This window comes from Semicossyphus pulcher, unplaced genomic scaffold (assembly GCF_022749685.1).
Source record: "Semicossyphus pulcher isolate SPU_LCO1_2020_fin unplaced genomic scaffold, fSemPul1.0.p SCAF_6, whole genome shotgun sequence".
In the NCBI taxonomy this organism is placed as follows: Eukaryota; Metazoa; Chordata; class Actinopteri; order Labriformes; family Labridae; genus Semicossyphus; species Semicossyphus pulcher.
Window position 1 is genome coordinate 28,256,391 of NW_027211737.1, and position 17,284 is coordinate 28,273,674.

Genomic DNA, 17,284 nt, shown 5'->3' on the forward strand with positions numbered 1-17,284 from the left:
TGTTTATACAGAAACACAAAATTGTTCAGTTTAAGCTCCCGCGATTAGCTTGCTTAGCTCTTACCTCTTTCTTGTCTGGGATCACCCGTAAGGGCAAGATATAGCTGTCACATCACCCATGTTCTGACTGCATTCGGTGTCTGTATACAAAGGCTTTAATGATCCTTATGGACCTCCACAGACATGGCCAGGTAACAGAATTTACATCATATGATCCTACATCAATAGGGACAAGTAAAGTATGAAATAGGCTTTAGGGACTGGCAGGGGTGTAGGATGGGTGGGTACACTGGGGGATTCTAATCAGAATTTAGGGGTCCAACACCTCCAACAGGGGCCCATATGAGGACACCTGGATTAAGTGGGCTTCAACTGAGTATTGGCTTTTAAAAGGGCTGATATTGGGGCCCACATGGGCAGCCAAAAGAATCTATGGATACTGGATGGACTAAGTGGGCTCAGTCTACCAGTATGGTGCCATGTGCGAAGCCCAACAAAGGCCCTCCATTGACCCATCTCAGCTAACCCATTTGGGGCCTCCATTGTTGGGTATCTTGCTCAGCCCAGGTGCAGACATGTCGGCTGTGGGGGTGTAGAGCTTAGAGCAGTAGAAAGAGCTTGCAGTAGAACCATGACCTCTTTGGATTTAAATGATCCAGTTGATGTAGTTCTGATGAGAACCTCCTGGTTGCCTCTTGCAGAAGGCGTTTTTGGCACATCCAGCTGGTGAAACCACAGTACAAAACCAGAACATACTGCAGTTATAATATTTCCCATATGGCCTGGAAACACCAAAAAAGAGCTTTAGGGTGAAGGAGGACATCCTGGCTGCAACGCTAAGCCTTCTGCCACGAGACGCAGGTCTGGATAAGCAACGGGAATTGGATAGTTGGACGACTCGAAGCAATAACTGCATGAGAATGCTGCTTCATTGTATGTTACACCATTGTGCATTGTTTTGAGGTGTGATCAAACCTTTTTTGATCATATTTCATCTGTTTGTAGCACCTGTAGCAGCACAAAAAAACACCACCTGTATTGTTTTAACAAAGCGCCTTTTCCCTTCTCTAGGCGTGCTTCCAAACAAAAATGAAAATCCACCTGTCCTTATGCTTCCAATCAGAGAATCAAAACAAACACACACACACAAGCAAAGTCACAAATGCTTTTGAGGCTTTGACGCAATTTTAAGCTCTTTTCCTTTGCCTCTCTTCCTCTGAGTCTCTCTCACACACACACACGCACACCTGTCCTCCTCCCTTAGGCACGTCTCGTAGAAATCCATCCCTCTCCTCTCCTGTCAGTGGGAACAAATGAGCCGGGGCATGTATCTTAGTGTGTGTCTGCCTGTGTGTATGCGTGTGTGTGTGCAGGGCTAACTTCCTGTCTGCCTGGCCTTCCTCTCCTTTACTTCCACCCAAAACACACAAACACACACACGGCCTCACACACACCTGTTCTGCACTGTTACCCTCTGACAGATCACTGACACAGTGTCTCTAGGCCATCCTGCACCGTGTGTATGAGGCAGGCTACTGTGTGTGTGGTTACAGACAAACCCCTACTGTGTCTGTCTGGCAAATGCCATTCTCAAGGAGGTAAAGAAGGGAGGGAGGGTGGGGTAAGTATGGAGAGAGGGCGAGGGCCTTGATGTGAGTGTGTTTGTTGTCAGGGGGTTTATTAATAAAGATGACCTCAGCCAGAGCTGCTCAGATGGTGTGTGTATCAGTGTGTGTGTTTCTTCTTTCTTCTGCCTTCATGACTCCTTGATCAAGTGAAATATTATCATTGAGAGAAGATGAATTCCATTTTTATGTATTCAAGCATACATTTCAATGCAGTCTGTCTTCTCTCTTTCTTTTCGGTCACTTTGTGGCAACAGTCTGAAGTGGTTGCACTATGTTTTCATGCACTCATAAAGCGCCTTTGCGTGCCTGCAGACTCATCTGTTTATGTCTGTGTGTCTGTGTGTGTGTGTGGATACAACAGGGATAATCCTTCTCGATATAACTCCTTTGTGTCTCAGCGTCCGTCGATGTGATTATGTGCTTCATTACGTTGGGTGAGTCCAGTGCGTGCCTGCGTGTGCACAGACGTCAGTCACCTGCTGTGAGTCAGGAAGAACAGATGTCCTCACAAGAATAAAAAGATGAATAATTTCCTTCAAAGTGCAAGGTGAACCTGCCTCTTGTCATTAAGGCTCTCTGTCGCCAAATATTTTTCTGGTCGTGTAAAAGATTTGGTTTTGGTTGATGAGTGGTTGCGTGTTATTTTGCGTGACATGTGAAGTGCATAAAGAACCAAACCAAGGTCGATGCAACGTGTACAACACTTCCTGTCCTTTTAAAAGGTTTTAGTATAAATCCGGTAGGCTATTTTCCCCCCGCTGTCGTCTTTCTATTTTCCTTCTTCTAATTTAGACATAAGGAGCAGCACAGGCCTTACTCACCACTGATATTTTGTATCATGCCCATTAGTGTTTCAGGTGTTTGGTTTGAACAGGATGCAAACAGCTTCTCCAGCAGGTACTGAAGTTCATGTGCAGTTTCCAATCAACTGTGGCATATCTGAGCAAAATCAAACCAACATTATCTGCATGTTAGGCTGAAAAATATGTGCGTTATTTAGGTGAACTGGCCCTTTAAAGATAGAATCAGAACGGGAGAGTTCATAAACTGTGTGTGGAGTCAGGTGAGTTCGGGGTAGACATGGTCAGTGGGAGGTGATCTCATTTGTTTAGCTGTCAAGCTCCCCTCTGTATCCGTCCCCCAGGGCTGGAGCTGGAGCCTGAGTGGGACAGCCAGCCAAACAATGGGCCCCCAGGGGTCCGGCAGTTACCATGGAAGAGGAGGGCGTTCCTCGTTTTGCCCTTTCACTGCCTCATCATGAGGAGCACAGGGGCCATTAGGGACAGGGTCCTCCTGCAGCCTGGGAGAGCCACATAATGAGATAATGCATGAAGCTCACGCTGTTACTGTCTCACACACACACACCATCTTACACATGCGTGCACGTGTAGGGGTGGATGCAAATGTACACATGTGCCCAAGTTACTCTTCACAAACATGAATCCCAGTGGGAATATGGATGTGGTGCGTGCATGAACACACACACACACACACACACACACGCTCAGGAGCTGAATCATGCATTGATCCACACTCACATATATAACTCTTTAACCTTCCTCTCTGTCAATAATCCTCCACCCGTGTAGGGCTCCCTGGTTATTTGCTATTTCAGCTGCGGCTCCGACCCTCAGCCGCTACATTCTGTCGTACAGACGGCAGCAGCAGTGAGAGGAAAGCTAATGAAACAGGATATCCCTGCCTCTGGTAGAAGAAGAGGAAAAAAATCACACTGGCTCTGACCTTGAATGAGTCTATAAAATAAAAGCACGGCTAAATGTTTACCTGGTATACTTATTCACCGGCGGCGCCATTGTTTTTCAGGGCCCACGCAGGACTTAAAATGCTGCGTACTCCCCCGTAATGGTTCAGGGTCTCCTTCAGGGAGACACTGAGTCACATCAGTTATTCTTCTCTGGAGACTTTAATCACATATAATGTCAGAACTAATGCTGTGAAATTCGAGCACAAATTTAATGGAAGCTTCATTTCTCATTGGCCACCAATGCATCTATTAAATATAGACGCTTTTCTGCAACAGCACAGAAGGTCATGGAACTTAGCTGTCACATAAATGTGTGTGTCAGCCTGCAGCTAAAGGGACAAAGAAAATGATGTGTCATTTCTTTAGCTCATATGCACAGCATGTACGAATATACTGAAGGTGTGAATATGGAAACGATGAGACTGAGGCTAAAAGAAGGAGCAAAAATATATGTGTCTCTAAGTCTATCAAAGTCATCAAAGTTTGCACAACTGTATATGTGTACACCTTAATCCCTTTATTTCCAGCTCTCTGGCTTTCATCAGGGTGCATCTGAAGCTTTTGCAAAAAACATTATTCACTTATCACAGTAAATAATATTACAATTTGTAGCTGAACTTACGATTGAAATTAACGTTTAAGTGAAAAGAAACAGTATCTTCACTTCTCGCTATATTTTAAAGCAGTATTGATAAAAAATAAGTCTAAATACATTCCCCACAAGAGGCTGAGTGACACGTTGTGTACCATGCTGTATAAAGTTGTCATGGCAACCAATCTTTTTTCCACACTTCCACCCATTTAGCCGACTCAGCATAAGCATACATGCTGAGTTGTGTTACTCGACAACTTAAAATAGTTCATTAATCACGTTTTGCTCTCAGTTTTGGTCACCACCCCCAAAAAGTTGGGCCAAATATCTTTAGCTACTGAATGCTCCACTTTCTGCGCAAGCTAGTTCCTATTTGTTTTCCTATTTGCTGTTTGCTGCTAAAATCAGACTTAATGAGACATGCGAGATTGAAAGTTACGGGCGGTCAATCCAAGACAATGAGCCGAAAGTAGCCAATACACAGTGTTGCATCTAAGGGCAACTACACAAACACATTTCTATTCTTTGTGGATTCGTCACTTCAATCAATCAATCAAATTGTATTTGTGTAGCACCAAATCATAACCAAGGCACAAAAACAGCAGGTCCAGACCGTACTCTTTGTTATGTTATTTAAAGAGAGACCCAACATGAATCACCATGAGGAGCACTTAACATTTGACACATTGACGAGGGAAACTTCCTTTAACAGGCAGAAACCTCGAGCAGACTCGTATTGAACAGACATCTGCCTCGACTGGACGGGCTGAAAAGTGGGATAGAAGGAGATGCAGGATAGAGACAGGCAAAGAGAGCATATGTTCTTGCTACATCATCAACAACAACAGACAATACATATGGTTACAATGGTACAAAAGTGTAAAAATGATCAAGAACAGCATCGTCATGATGATTGGCTGATAATAATAAATTAGCACATGCAGTCCTTAAAATACAAAAGTATTTATTGCCGCAGCTTTAAAAGACTTTAAAGTGAGGTAATGGTAAAACATGCAGAGTGACACATATAGTATTCATCACTGATTGCTTCTGGAAAGTCACTGTCATCAAAAAGACCCGTGTACTTTCTGCCCTGTATTTATCCTGCAGCACTTTTTCACCATTACGATCATTATCTTAATACACGAGATGGGAAAGTCGACGCCCACAGAGAGCGTGTGGTGAGAAAAGCAGAAACCAGGAGTCAAAGTGGTGGAGTGTAAAGCCCTGCATGAAAGGCTGCAGATTTGATCAGAGTGCACATACGCAGGAGGGATTTGTTTGGCTTATTTCTTTATGAGACAAATATTGGGACTGGGCCCTGCAAAAGGCCAGGGCCCCTGCCAGCGCTTTACCGTCACATTCTCCCACTTACATAAACAGATTTTTGGTACAACACACACATACAGTACACGCACGTACAGATCTCCCAGCCCATTCACTCACAGGGCTTTCCTCCTCTAATACACCTTAAAGCTCAAAAACAGACTTATACTCATCAGCTGAGTGAACTCGCTGCCCTCACGGGGGAGATTTTCTTCCTTTTAACTTTCAAAGCAGATAAAACCTCGAGGACTATGAGCCTGTGAAATAAAGCGCTTGTGTGTGTGTTGTGGATCTGTTGACAAATGTGTGCTATTGTGTTTCTCCCTCAGTTTAGCTCACACACCAGGTGCTGCTCAGTATTTTGTGTCCGCCGTTGTTTCTGTGTGTTCTGGCACAGCGAGAATAATAATCACAGCTTCTCAGCTCAAACCAATATCTGCTGCCAAAAGCACCCAACGAAGGCTGTGCGCCTCACACAGGAAATGAGTGGATGATAGTGGAAGGGTCCCACTCAAAATCACAATCACTTCATCTGCGACACGGAGACATTCAGAGGGGGGTTTTCTTGTCATGCTGCAGAGACAATAGGACTTCAGACCCGTTTGTCCACACTGCCAGGAACTTGGTCGATGCGTTCTGACCGACTGCAGAGCCAGGGGCTTTGATAGCATCTGTGCTGTGGGCTGCAGCGACAGAGTTCACAGCTGGCAGAGTGGGTTTTTTCTTCTGGTAGTAGTAGCGGTGATGGCCGAGTCGTAAAGTACAAATAGAAAACAACGGGTGCAACCATTCTTCATCGTTTTGCAATAATTTTATTCTGAGAGTTTCAGTGCCTCGACTTCACACACGCCGAGATCAGCAATGTAGCGAAAGTACATTTTTAATAATTGAAAGTAGAAGTAAAAAAGTAAATTCATTAAAAAGGCAGCCTATAATTCTTATCTATGAGGAGTAAATCATTTACTGGTGCTGAGCATTGACTGATCGAAGACCCCTCTAATTTAGCTCTGCACACCTACAGACTTGCAACGAACCAGAGACATCTTTTTTTATTCCTTTTCATAACATCTTGAATTTCTCTTGGGATCAATAAAACATCTTTCTCTCTGTCTATCATCTCCCCAATGACAGCCAACATTTCAGTTGGAAATTCACGTAATGCTCGTAGCTGCTATTCTAGCTCGAGCTGCAGAGGTGAGAAGTGCGTTGCAGAGGTCTCACGAGCTCACGTCGTCCTGACTCCACGCCCTCGGAGTTCTCAGGTTTCTCTTTTCAAACTCAGGCCCAACCAATACGGACTCAAATGACATCACTCGAGGCCATTTATTAGATTTCAAACAGCTGGTACTGGAGCCAAAAACCACACTTTTCACATATACACCTGTAAATAGATTTTAAGGTGTAAAATGGGCAAACTGGCCCTTTAAGGACTCATTTTGTAATATGAAGTTGTGATAAATCATTTTAGTTGCACGTTTTTTTTTGGCAATAATATCAAAACATACTTTTAGGACTGCTGGTAACAAAAAATGCATCATTAGTCCAAATACTCTGCCGCCCTGCTGAAAAGTGTAACTTGTCTCAATGAGATTCTTCACAGTCTGGCAACCAGAAACATGCCCTTATTAACTATGTATAAGACTTAGGCAATTAAAGCTTTTAGTTCCAACTCCAAATTATAAAACGTGCTGTGTTGAATATAGAATAACATCTCAGTGTAAAAGTCAGTATTCATCTTCAGAGCTACATATTTAACAGGAGTAGGAGACAGGAAGGAGACACTATTTCAGGAACAGGGCAAAGCATGAGGAAGACGAATGCTAAACCCTCAGCTGTATATCAGTCATTTCTATGGTACACTGAATAATCGATCCTTCAGTTGAATATGGATTGACGACTCTCATGAGGGATCTCAGGGGGAACTGACTCCGTCGTCCCTCCGCGCTGATAATGCTCCCAGCAAATAACAGCCCCCTCTAATTTTAGCCTGTAAATCACAAGCAGCGAGTAATGGGACGCACTTAGAGGGGTCAGAGTTTACAGCTAAATCACTCTGGACGTCAAAGACTTCAGAGCCGAGCTGCAGCTCGATCCTCTTTGTTTTTAAAGCAGTGGTGGTGTTGGAGGTGTGGGTGGGGTTGTGAGGGGGTGGAAAGTTGGCCTTCATTGCTCAGATCTCGCGCCGACCTTGGCCAGATGTCCAGCAAGATGTGTGAGTGTGTGTGCGTGTGTGTGTGTGTCCTCAGCCTGGTTTTGGGAGATTGCTCGGCTCTAATAGGGACTGGCAGGCATTTTGTTGGGCTTTATTGCCACATGCCTCTTCCAATCCTGCCGCTGATTAGAGCTGCCATTACTGGCGCACACACACGCTCGCGCACTCTTACGAGGCAGACCCACACGCTCTGGCGCGCGCTCAAAGCTCGGCCCTTTTGCATGCGATTAGCATCCCATCGTGTTGTCTTGTGAGACGATCAAACGGAGCACTAAGTTGTGCTCTTGTCGAGGCAGATTGGAGGAAGTGACGGGTACATCGTCACTCCGCTTTTATTCTGCTCCTCAGGGCGCTGTCAGCTGAGACAATGTCAAATCTGCAGCGGAGCAATTAAAGGACGGCCTGTCACAATCGGGCCTGATGGGGAAGGCTCGCATCGTGGCAGCACGCAGGCTAACGCATCAACACAGGACGGGATTCACACTCTGCCATGCTCAAACACGTGGGCGCACAACACATCCACCCACACACACTCACACACACATTTACAATAAGCACGCAGGCGATTAGCTCAAGAAGTGCAGGTCTAAACTGTTAGTCATTGCTGATTCACAAGCGGCTGGCTAGCTTCCACACAGCTACTCACTGTGCTGCCTGTCAAACACACAGGCAGCCAGCAGCTGGAGGTGTGTGCGTGCGTGCAGGTGTTCTTGAAACCTTGCTTTTTAACCAAACCCTTCTACTCCCCCTTCACTCAACCCTTCTCCCTCCTTTTTGGCCTTGAGTGTGTGTCTCTGTGTGTGTTTTGGAAGTATATGCGTTCATTGGTTTGTGTGCAGACGTGCAAGCATATTGAGTGCCTGCGCGTGTGTTTGTGTGGAGCCTTGCAGGGTTTTGGCTGCTGTGTTCTCCTGGATGAAGCCAGTGGAAAGCTGAGGTCTGGATGACTTACTTATTTAGGAAAAATCCACCAGAGATGGCCCGTATGCTGCTGCGCTGTCACATAGTCCTGTGTGTAAAAGTGTGTGTGTGAGTTCATCCAGCCCTATAGGTAACCCAGCCAGCGGCCTCAGTAGCAGCAGTATTTTTCATTTCGGAGACTTTTTCCCTCACAGCCTTTAAAGTTATTCTGCTGCTGTTAAAACTTCAGCAGACTCGCCGCCGGTTCAGTCCCAGGTGGAGACGCGCACTGAAGGGTTAAACGCTCCACCAGACGCAGACACACACACTCGGTGCTTACACGGTGTGTTACTCATAGCCGTGAGGTTCCTCATTAAGTCTAAATTCACTTTACAGCACATTTAATTAAACCAACTTGATTTTGGAGGACCTGCTGTCAAATAGGGTTTCAAATTTGACGTAATCGGCTTTTTATTTTCTTGCACGTATCAGAAGAGGACTTATCCTTTCCTTGGATGTTCTCTTCCTTTAGAAAAGCAGGTCAATAGCAGGATTCACACTGTCGCTGGCTAGTAAGGCGCATAACGGATTAAATGCTCTTTTATGGGTTGAGAAAGTGCTTCTACTTCTTTGGATAAATGAACCGTTTAAAAGCTTGTGTGTTGTTTAAAAAAAGGCATCGTTCAGATTATTTTACTTTGAAAATCATCGTGCTATTCACGTACATTTGTCCAAATGAGAGATTTCTGATTTCCTGTTTGGGACTTATGTCAAGGGTCACGCTATTTGTTCGATCAATAAAGTGAACATGATGAACATCAAAGCTTTCCCAGTCGATGGAGTGCCGTGCGGTGTTCACAGAGTGGAGCTGAGTTTCCAGTGTCTGCTTTATTGACGGCAGAGGATGAACTATGATGGTGTCAGAGGTTCTGCTGTCGCCTTTGTGTGCTCGCTCTGTGTAACATTAGCCGGCCCATACGTTACTGACAGTGTCTGCTTGGCCCTCGGCGCTCTCATTGTGATTAGTGAGCCATTGATGTTGACATGAATCTCTCCCCACACACACACACACACACACTGTCTGAGACTTGGCATTTAGGTGATCTGCAGTGTGAAACCTGGGACCCAATGAAAGTGTGCCTTAAGGGTTCAGGTGTGTTTTTGTGTGTGTGTGGCTTTGTTCAGTTGGAGTGTGTTTCATGTTGATGATATTTCAAGGAAGGTTTAACTTTGGTGCATGAAATAACGCCCTTGACCAACTACTGTCCTGACAGTGTTGTGTTGCATCATTCACTTTTATATATAACGAATAAATAACTGTGTTTTACATAATTTGCTCCACATATGAGTAACGATTTTGTGGCAGTTATCAGACAGGAGGCGATGGTACAAATACGTAATTTGTAAAAACTGTGTTAACTTATTGCACCGCTAGCTAGCAAGCTAACTTTTGAGGCTATGTCAGAGTGCTTTGTCCCTCTTCAGTGTCTCTTCATTGTAACAACCGTGAGAACAAAATGCTGGGGGAAGTAAGTTTATACAAAGTAAAAATATCTGAGCGCTACAGATAAATTAAGTCATGACGTAGCGACTGGGCTAGCCTAGCTTCTGAAACCAATGCATCTTCATTTTCAGCATTTCTTGTATCAGTCTGTCTCAAAAAAATGAGGCATGTTTGTGGACTTTACTGAGAGAACTTGGCCTTTACTCCAGCAATTGCTACTAAAACTTGAAAAGAAGTTCATTTGTTAGCATTGAATTAGCTCCCTTCAAAATCCACCTTGGTTAGCTCTTAACTCACTGTCGCTATTTTTTCTAGCTAGCTAGCACATTAGTGGTTTGCTTCCCTACTCCAATGAAAATCCACTTTCCACTGTACTTTGCTATTGTGACTGAATAGGGCTAACATGTTTTAAAGTAGCTATTGGTTAGTTGATTTTGCTAGCTACAGACTAGCCATGTGACTAGTGTCTGGAGCCATACAGTGTAGAAAAGTTGAGAGTTTGGCTTTCACAATTTTTGGGTGTTTTGAGCAAGAAGTGACATCACCGGACAAGAGGGTTGAGCTGGGGAAGAAAACACATCATTACGCCTCTATCCTGGTGAGAGTCTGCTGTGGTAGCAGCTTGTCAATCTCAAGATAGTCACACCCTCACCCTTAACCAACTTTATCCTCTTTTTTGCTTTAACTGGGACCATAATTAACTAAAAAAGTATCTTTTTGAAGCCGACATGGATCATAAATCGAGCTGGAGTTTGTCATGTTCTCATACACTTCTGAACACCAGGGGAGTCGCCCCCTGCTGACGATTTAAAAGAGTGCATGTATTAGGCACCTTAGCATTGCCGTCACTTTGCACTGATGGATTTCCCTGTGCTACATTCTGATGTGATCATGCCTCTACTGTTTCTACGGGTTGATGTGGGTTTTTTTTGTATGCATTTCTTGTATGGGAATGTTTGCATGTATGTGTATCTGTTATTGTTTATGGGAGTAGCACAGTTGTTGTTGTGTGTGTTTCCTCTTAAAGAGACATTAAAACAATTAAAGCAGCCTCTCACATGGATATACATGTGCACACACAAACACACAAAGTTCCTCCCCCGCCTCTCATTACCCCTCTCTTCTTCTCTTTCTCTCCTTTAGCCCAATGTGACCTTCATCTGAGTCGAGTGTCTCTATTCAACATTCACGGGGAAGACCGAGGCAAAACAAGTGAACGGGAGATTAAGGCGAAATCACACAGACGCGCGAGGGAGGAGAAGAAAAGCAAGTAAGAGTAAAAACAGAACAAAGGGTGGAGAAGAAAAACACAGCAGAATTTCTATGCCTGCCCGAAAACCTTCCTCAGCAAACACCACGACTGGTGGTGTATGGGAGAGGAAAACAATGGAAAGATAGGAGGAGGAATGGAGGAGGGGGATGCATGTAAGATGAGCGAGGAATCAAAAGAAATAAGAAAGTGAATATGAGGAGGAAAAGGAAAAACATGCAGGAGGAGGGAGGCGGCAGTTGTCAAAACAGGATGTGGAAATTACAGACGTTTTCAGGTACCACCAGGGTGAAATTATTCTGAGGGGAGACAAAGAGAACGAGCAGAGAGATGTAAGAGCTGCGAGATAAGAAGGAAGCAAACAAAAAGCAGACGGAAAAAGTTGAATTTGGGAAGGATATTGGATTTCAGAGCATTTTGTTAAGAGAGCGGGTGTAGGTTATAGGTGTGAAATGAGTGAATGTGAGTGCTCACGCCTTATCCTGATCGTGAGTGAAAGTGAGTTTGCCTGAAGCAGAAGAGAAGAAAGCACTGTTAGGAAAGTGAAACTCACTGACCAAGCACGAAATTTAAATGTAAGATTCGAAAACGAATTTAGTTGTTTGTTTTTATTGCTCTGCAGAATCATAAGTTTTGGTCTACATGCCTGTTTATTATTTCACACCTTCAGTTTGATTTACTAACTAAACAGTTCCCAAATGTCCGGCCAGCTTAGTTCTGATGGGAGAAGTTAATTCATTTAGAAAGACGCTCCATGTTAGTTTTGACACGGAGCCCCTTGACGAGACATTTACAATGGGAATGGTTCACATGTTAGGAAATAAGCCTAACTGCTCTCATGATTTAGACAAAAAGATTAAAACCAATTTCAGCTCAGCGTGAAGAAGGAAGCTAGACACTCGAAACAACAAGCTTTTATGCTTCATTTTGATTTAGATTTCTGACAACAAACATCGCTAGAACAAAAGATAAGTCCATGAAGGACTCTACTCTTCAAAGTAAAGATCCATCCAATTACTATACCGCTTATCCTGTTCAGGGTTGCAGGGGGCTGGAGCCAATCCCTGCTGTCATTGGGCGATACACCCTGGACTGATCGCCTGTCAATCACAGGGCTGACACATAGAGACAGACAACCTTCCACGCCCACATTCACACCTCTGACCAATTTTAGAGTCGCCAATGAACCTAACGAGCATGTCTTTGGACTGTGAAGGTTCCAGCTGTGAGGCAACAGCGCTAACCACTGCACCGCCGTGCAGCGTGTCCAAGTAAAGATGTAAATAGAAGATTTGTTGTCTGTGTCAAAGACACTAGCTTAACAATTCAAATAGCATTTTTTGGATTACCATGATTTTAATCCAAAATAACTCACTTTAATTACGTTCGCCACAGTTAAGTGTACATTTATTAAGGACCAAGTTAGAGCCCAAGCTTTTGGATAATACTTACAGAAGTGATGGTTTCAATCCAGAACCGACCTAATTGTGAACCCACTCCCAAACCCCTGTCATAGAAGACCAGCATGCACACTGTGTGTGACCTGTGTGTGTAAGTTGTGGCCATCGTTAGTTTAAAAGGGGTCTCTCGGTGCAATCAGGGGTCTGCTGGATGTAGCCACCGGTAGCTCCAGCAGACTTTGGGAATGTCCTCTGATAAAAGTCATTTGTAACTTCCAAACACAAAATACAGAAGTGCACACACATATATCATGACGACAACAAGGACACGGCACACACACAGACACACACACACGCACACATTTACGCACATAAGCACAGAGGTGTGAAAAAAACAGCCTGAGGCAACATTGCTCTATTCCTCAATCCATATTTTTCTGCGTTTCTCTCACACTGTCAGCATGCAGTTATCCCTTCTTCTCTCTAATAACTCTCTCTCTCTCTCTCTCTCTCTCTGTCTGTGTCTTTCACAGTGTGTGTGTGTGTTTATCTCTGTGAGGACATTGGTTGCCGATCATAAATAGCTTTCCTCTGACAGGGTGCCATCACAGACAACCAGATCTTGGTGAAGCAAAAGGGGGAGGAGGGCGGAACGGGGGAAGTATAAGGGGGGAGATGACAGTAAGAGGAGAGAGACAGGAGGGGAGGGGGAAGGAGAGGGAAAGTGCGAGAAAGATGGTGGCAGAGGTTATGTACATCAAGGCCGTGTGGCAGGTGTCAGGCATGCACAAATAAATGTTCTGCACTTATATCCACAGCCTGACACGCAGCCAATCACAGTGCAGGAGCCGCTGTGTTTATTGCTTACTAACACCATCCTGCGTAGTGAGGCGGATGTAAAACAACACAAGCTGCGGCTGTAAATTCTCAAACAGCAGCCAAACCTTTGCATACGGAAGCTCGCAGGCCTTTATTGTAACGAGCTTATCTTCGGGACAGGCCTTCCTTCTAATCTTAAATATATTTTATCATATTGAAGCGACAAACTCCTTCTGCTCCCCTCAATTAGCAATGCAAACTAGACATTTTCTACATTTCCTGTTGCATCTACTTCCAGCGAATGAAAGGGAATAATTCTGCTCTTTCCAGGTAGACTCTTAAGCCGCTGCTTTTAGCTACCTGTTCGCATACGCATGATGGCTGCCACACTGTGTTTGGAGCGTCGGCTGTGCACATCCTCCAAAATGAAAGCAGTATGCACATGACCTGTAGGGGCAGTGTAGAGGCAGAGGGGATGTGACAGGGTCCACACAGCAGCAGGAAAAAGCTTTGAAGAAGAGCTGAAAAACCGTATCCACATCTGTACGACGTGCCATTCTGCACAATAACAAACATGTCTGTGAAAAACAGCCGGACCCGCAGCTGGCGACAGGTAAGTTTCATTTTAGAAGTCGAGGTGGAAACCTGGAAAAGTAAATGGAAACAAGTGCCGGTCCGTTAAGTCCGTTCACGGAGGAACATGTTGGAGAAACAGAGTGGGGACGGTGCAGACGGTGTGTTCTGTCCGAACACACAAAAGCAGTCGTTGTTTCTGCCGTGATCTCAGAATTAATATCATAGTAACCTCCTGGAGTGTCTCCATGTCTGTGCTTTACATCCCGCACATACGGTGGTTGCATGACCTCAGCTCTCTGGTGTGCCCTCTAACTGTATCCTCCAGTAACACGCGTAGTGCAAAGACAAGTATGTGAACAAGTACGCTCACAACGCAGCCGGTTGTGTACGCGAACGCAAGGTTAAAAGCAAGTTGTTATTGTGAAACATCCAAGACACGTAGACTGATGAGCATTTTATTGAGAGTTAGTGATAATGTACATTATTCTGAAGGGACTGAAGGATGGTTTATCGCATCATCCATTGATTGAGTAATGGCCTGTCTTTGAGTATTACATTACCTTTGTTGACGTAAACATGCAAGAGGTATACGGAGAAGGGATGATGCTTGCTCAAGTTTCCTGGAACACACACACACGCACACACACACACACACACACACACACACACACACACTGGTTCCCCTCCATCACTTTTGATGAGGTGAGCGAGTGTGAATCTGCTGCATCTGGCATTCCTCCGTCCTCTCCCTGCACGCAGCAGCAGTCCTTGTCTATCTATCGATCCCAGCTTATCTTCCCGTAAACCTGGACCTCTTTTCTCTCCTCCTCACCTCCCGCCTCATCCCCTCTTCTCCTCGCTCCTCATTGCTATCGATCAGCCCGTGTGTTCAACAAAATAGAGAGCAGTCAGTGGTTAATGTAGAGCCGAGCTGGAGGAGCGCTCCTCGCGGTACGCATATCGTCTTTCGCTCCTAATGGGTCCAATCAGGCCCTAATAGACCCTGCGTTAGAGCTTCAAGGCCCGTCGTTCTCTTCTCAATCGTCTCACCTTTCACTCCTCCTGTCTTCTCCTCAACAAATATCTGTCTGCACTCCATGTCTGCCTGCTGCATTTTTAGCTGATGGACGTTGATTTCGCTAACTGATCTGATCTGAGCTGTCGTCGGCACATTTTTTATACGTTTATTCATCCAGGGAAGGATTTGCCTCTGCTGAGTGCGCACACGCCTGCACATGCTTCAGAACCTGCTTTGCATTTTATTTTTTTATAGTAATGCGCGTTCGTCCCTCTGAGCTGCCCTGGTGAAACCACAGTCTGCTAATTTTGGCCGCTGGGAGCTGCCCAGAAGCTCGAGTCTCTCATTGTCTCCAGACTTCTCTCAGTCAGTGAGCACAGTGATTCTAGCTGGGCTAAGTGCCTTGCTCAGGGGCACTTTTATTGTAAGTAGTAGTTGAGTCAGGGAGAAGTGTCTCGCACTATTTGACCTTACAGCTTCTGCGAGCCTTCCAGAGATTTGAATGGCTTTTTGAAGTAAAGCAGCAAAGTAGAAGAATAGAAAGTGGGCATGTGTAATCGCCACAAGGCAAAGAGGTCCATGTCCCGCATGTTTAAAAAGGGATTTCCTATTTGCTGCTGCAGCCTTTCTTGGTCTTGATGACCCGTAATTTGACATGGCTAATGCTAGCTTAAGCTAGAAAAAATACGCTCTTGATCCAGTTCACTGACATTAAGTCTTTTCCCAGCTAATTATCTTAAAGTGTCGAAGATTTTCATGTAAATAAATGTCTGTTAAGTCACCATCTATCGCTGAATGAGGTAACACAATGGTGATTGAGCTTATGGCCCACTGATGAAAGCCTTTGCATTTCCAGAATTATGGACTGGATATCGGTGCGACTTTCGCGGAAAAAATCACAAGCGGCGCCCAGTTTGCGGCGCGTTTTCCATCAGCCAGCAGTGGTTGGTCTGCCAGAGAGGGTAGGCGGAGCTAAGCGGCTGCTTTTCCGCTCTCTGCAAGTGTTGCAAGTAAACAGTAATCTACTATGGCTGAACAAACAAAGAAAAGATGGATGACTACAGATACAACTTCAACAAGAAGTGAAAATCCAAAGAAAAAGAAACAAATTGGACGCTCAGATGAAGCAAACAGTCTACTGATAATGTCTGGATATCTGGGAAGTGTGCTCCCGCAATTACCGTTTATCACCATAGGTGCCGCCAAAGAGAATTAAACTGAGATCTTCTAGATTACCACTGTAGGATGGCTTATAGCTTATGCTATAAAATGTTGTATTAAACTCTTTATTGAGCCAGTTCACTGACATTAATTCTCTTCCCTGCTGCCTATCTTAATGCGAGACAGAAGTGTGGCTAAAAAGGAGTTTAGCGTTTAAGGTAGCAATATTTCAGCAGCTAAAACTTTGCTAGCTTATCAAAATAATTCCAGTTAACTTCGGTCTTCTTGTCAGACTGTTTGTCCTATTTCTAAAAGTGATGTGTTAACTTTGCACTTGCTAAAGTTGAGATCTCAGAACTTTAACACAGCTGCAACAAAGTCTGATAGGATAGAAGCAGTAAGACTGTCAGACAGGTCGTACACAAGATTAGCAGGACTGTTTAAAGGAGTGGTTCATAACCTGGTGTTCATGCTCCCTCAGTGGGGTTGCACTGGGTCTGTGAGATGTTTCACAAAGACAACAGAAGAAAGATTTCATCTCTATAGATCATTCTGGCCTTTTGGGTTTAAAGGAGCAGATGAAATGTTTGGCTAGCTTATTTTAAAGAAGCTAAAGGAAGAAACTGTCTAAAACATTTTATTTAGAGCTAAGTCAGAAAGTGAACTTCATTTTAACGGCTGGTATGATTCCTCCTCGCACAGGAAACCTGTATCTACACAAACATTAGCAATTGTATTAAGTTTGTGCATGTAAGCTGTCACAGGCTTGCTCATATCTTGGGTCCAGTCCTAACCTTATAAAAATAGACTCCTGCGCACATGGCAGAACTTGTTTTTCTTCCAAATAAACTCGGCTAACCTGAGGTTTGTTTGGAACCAGTCTGATTGTCTGACGGGTGTTTCTTTCCTCAGCTGTATTTTTCTAGTGACTTCCAACAGTTTACTTCAACAAAAATACCCATTTAGTTTGTGGATGTGGCGCGTCTCATGCAGGTCTGGAAAAATCTGACTAAGCTTGACGCAGACTGTCCCTGAGCTGACAAATCCCACAGCAGGACAAATATGGTCACATATTGAAAGAGAAAGAGAAACATCGTAAAGTCAGATAAATCT

General features: G+C 44.5%; 1 protein-coding gene across 1 annotated transcript in view; it reads left to right on the forward strand.

The window, feature by feature from the left end:
• Positions 1–17,284, forward strand: part of sema4c (sema domain, immunoglobulin domain (Ig), transmembrane domain (TM) and short cytoplasmic domain, (semaphorin) 4C) — a 107,088-nt gene that overhangs the window by 22,269 nt on the left and 67,535 nt on the right. The window contains exon 2 of the mRNA XM_069682655.1: positions 11,071–11,197. The gene's annotated coding sequence lies outside the window, so the exon portion shown is untranslated. The remainder of the gene's footprint in view (positions 1–11,070; positions 11,198–17,284) is intronic.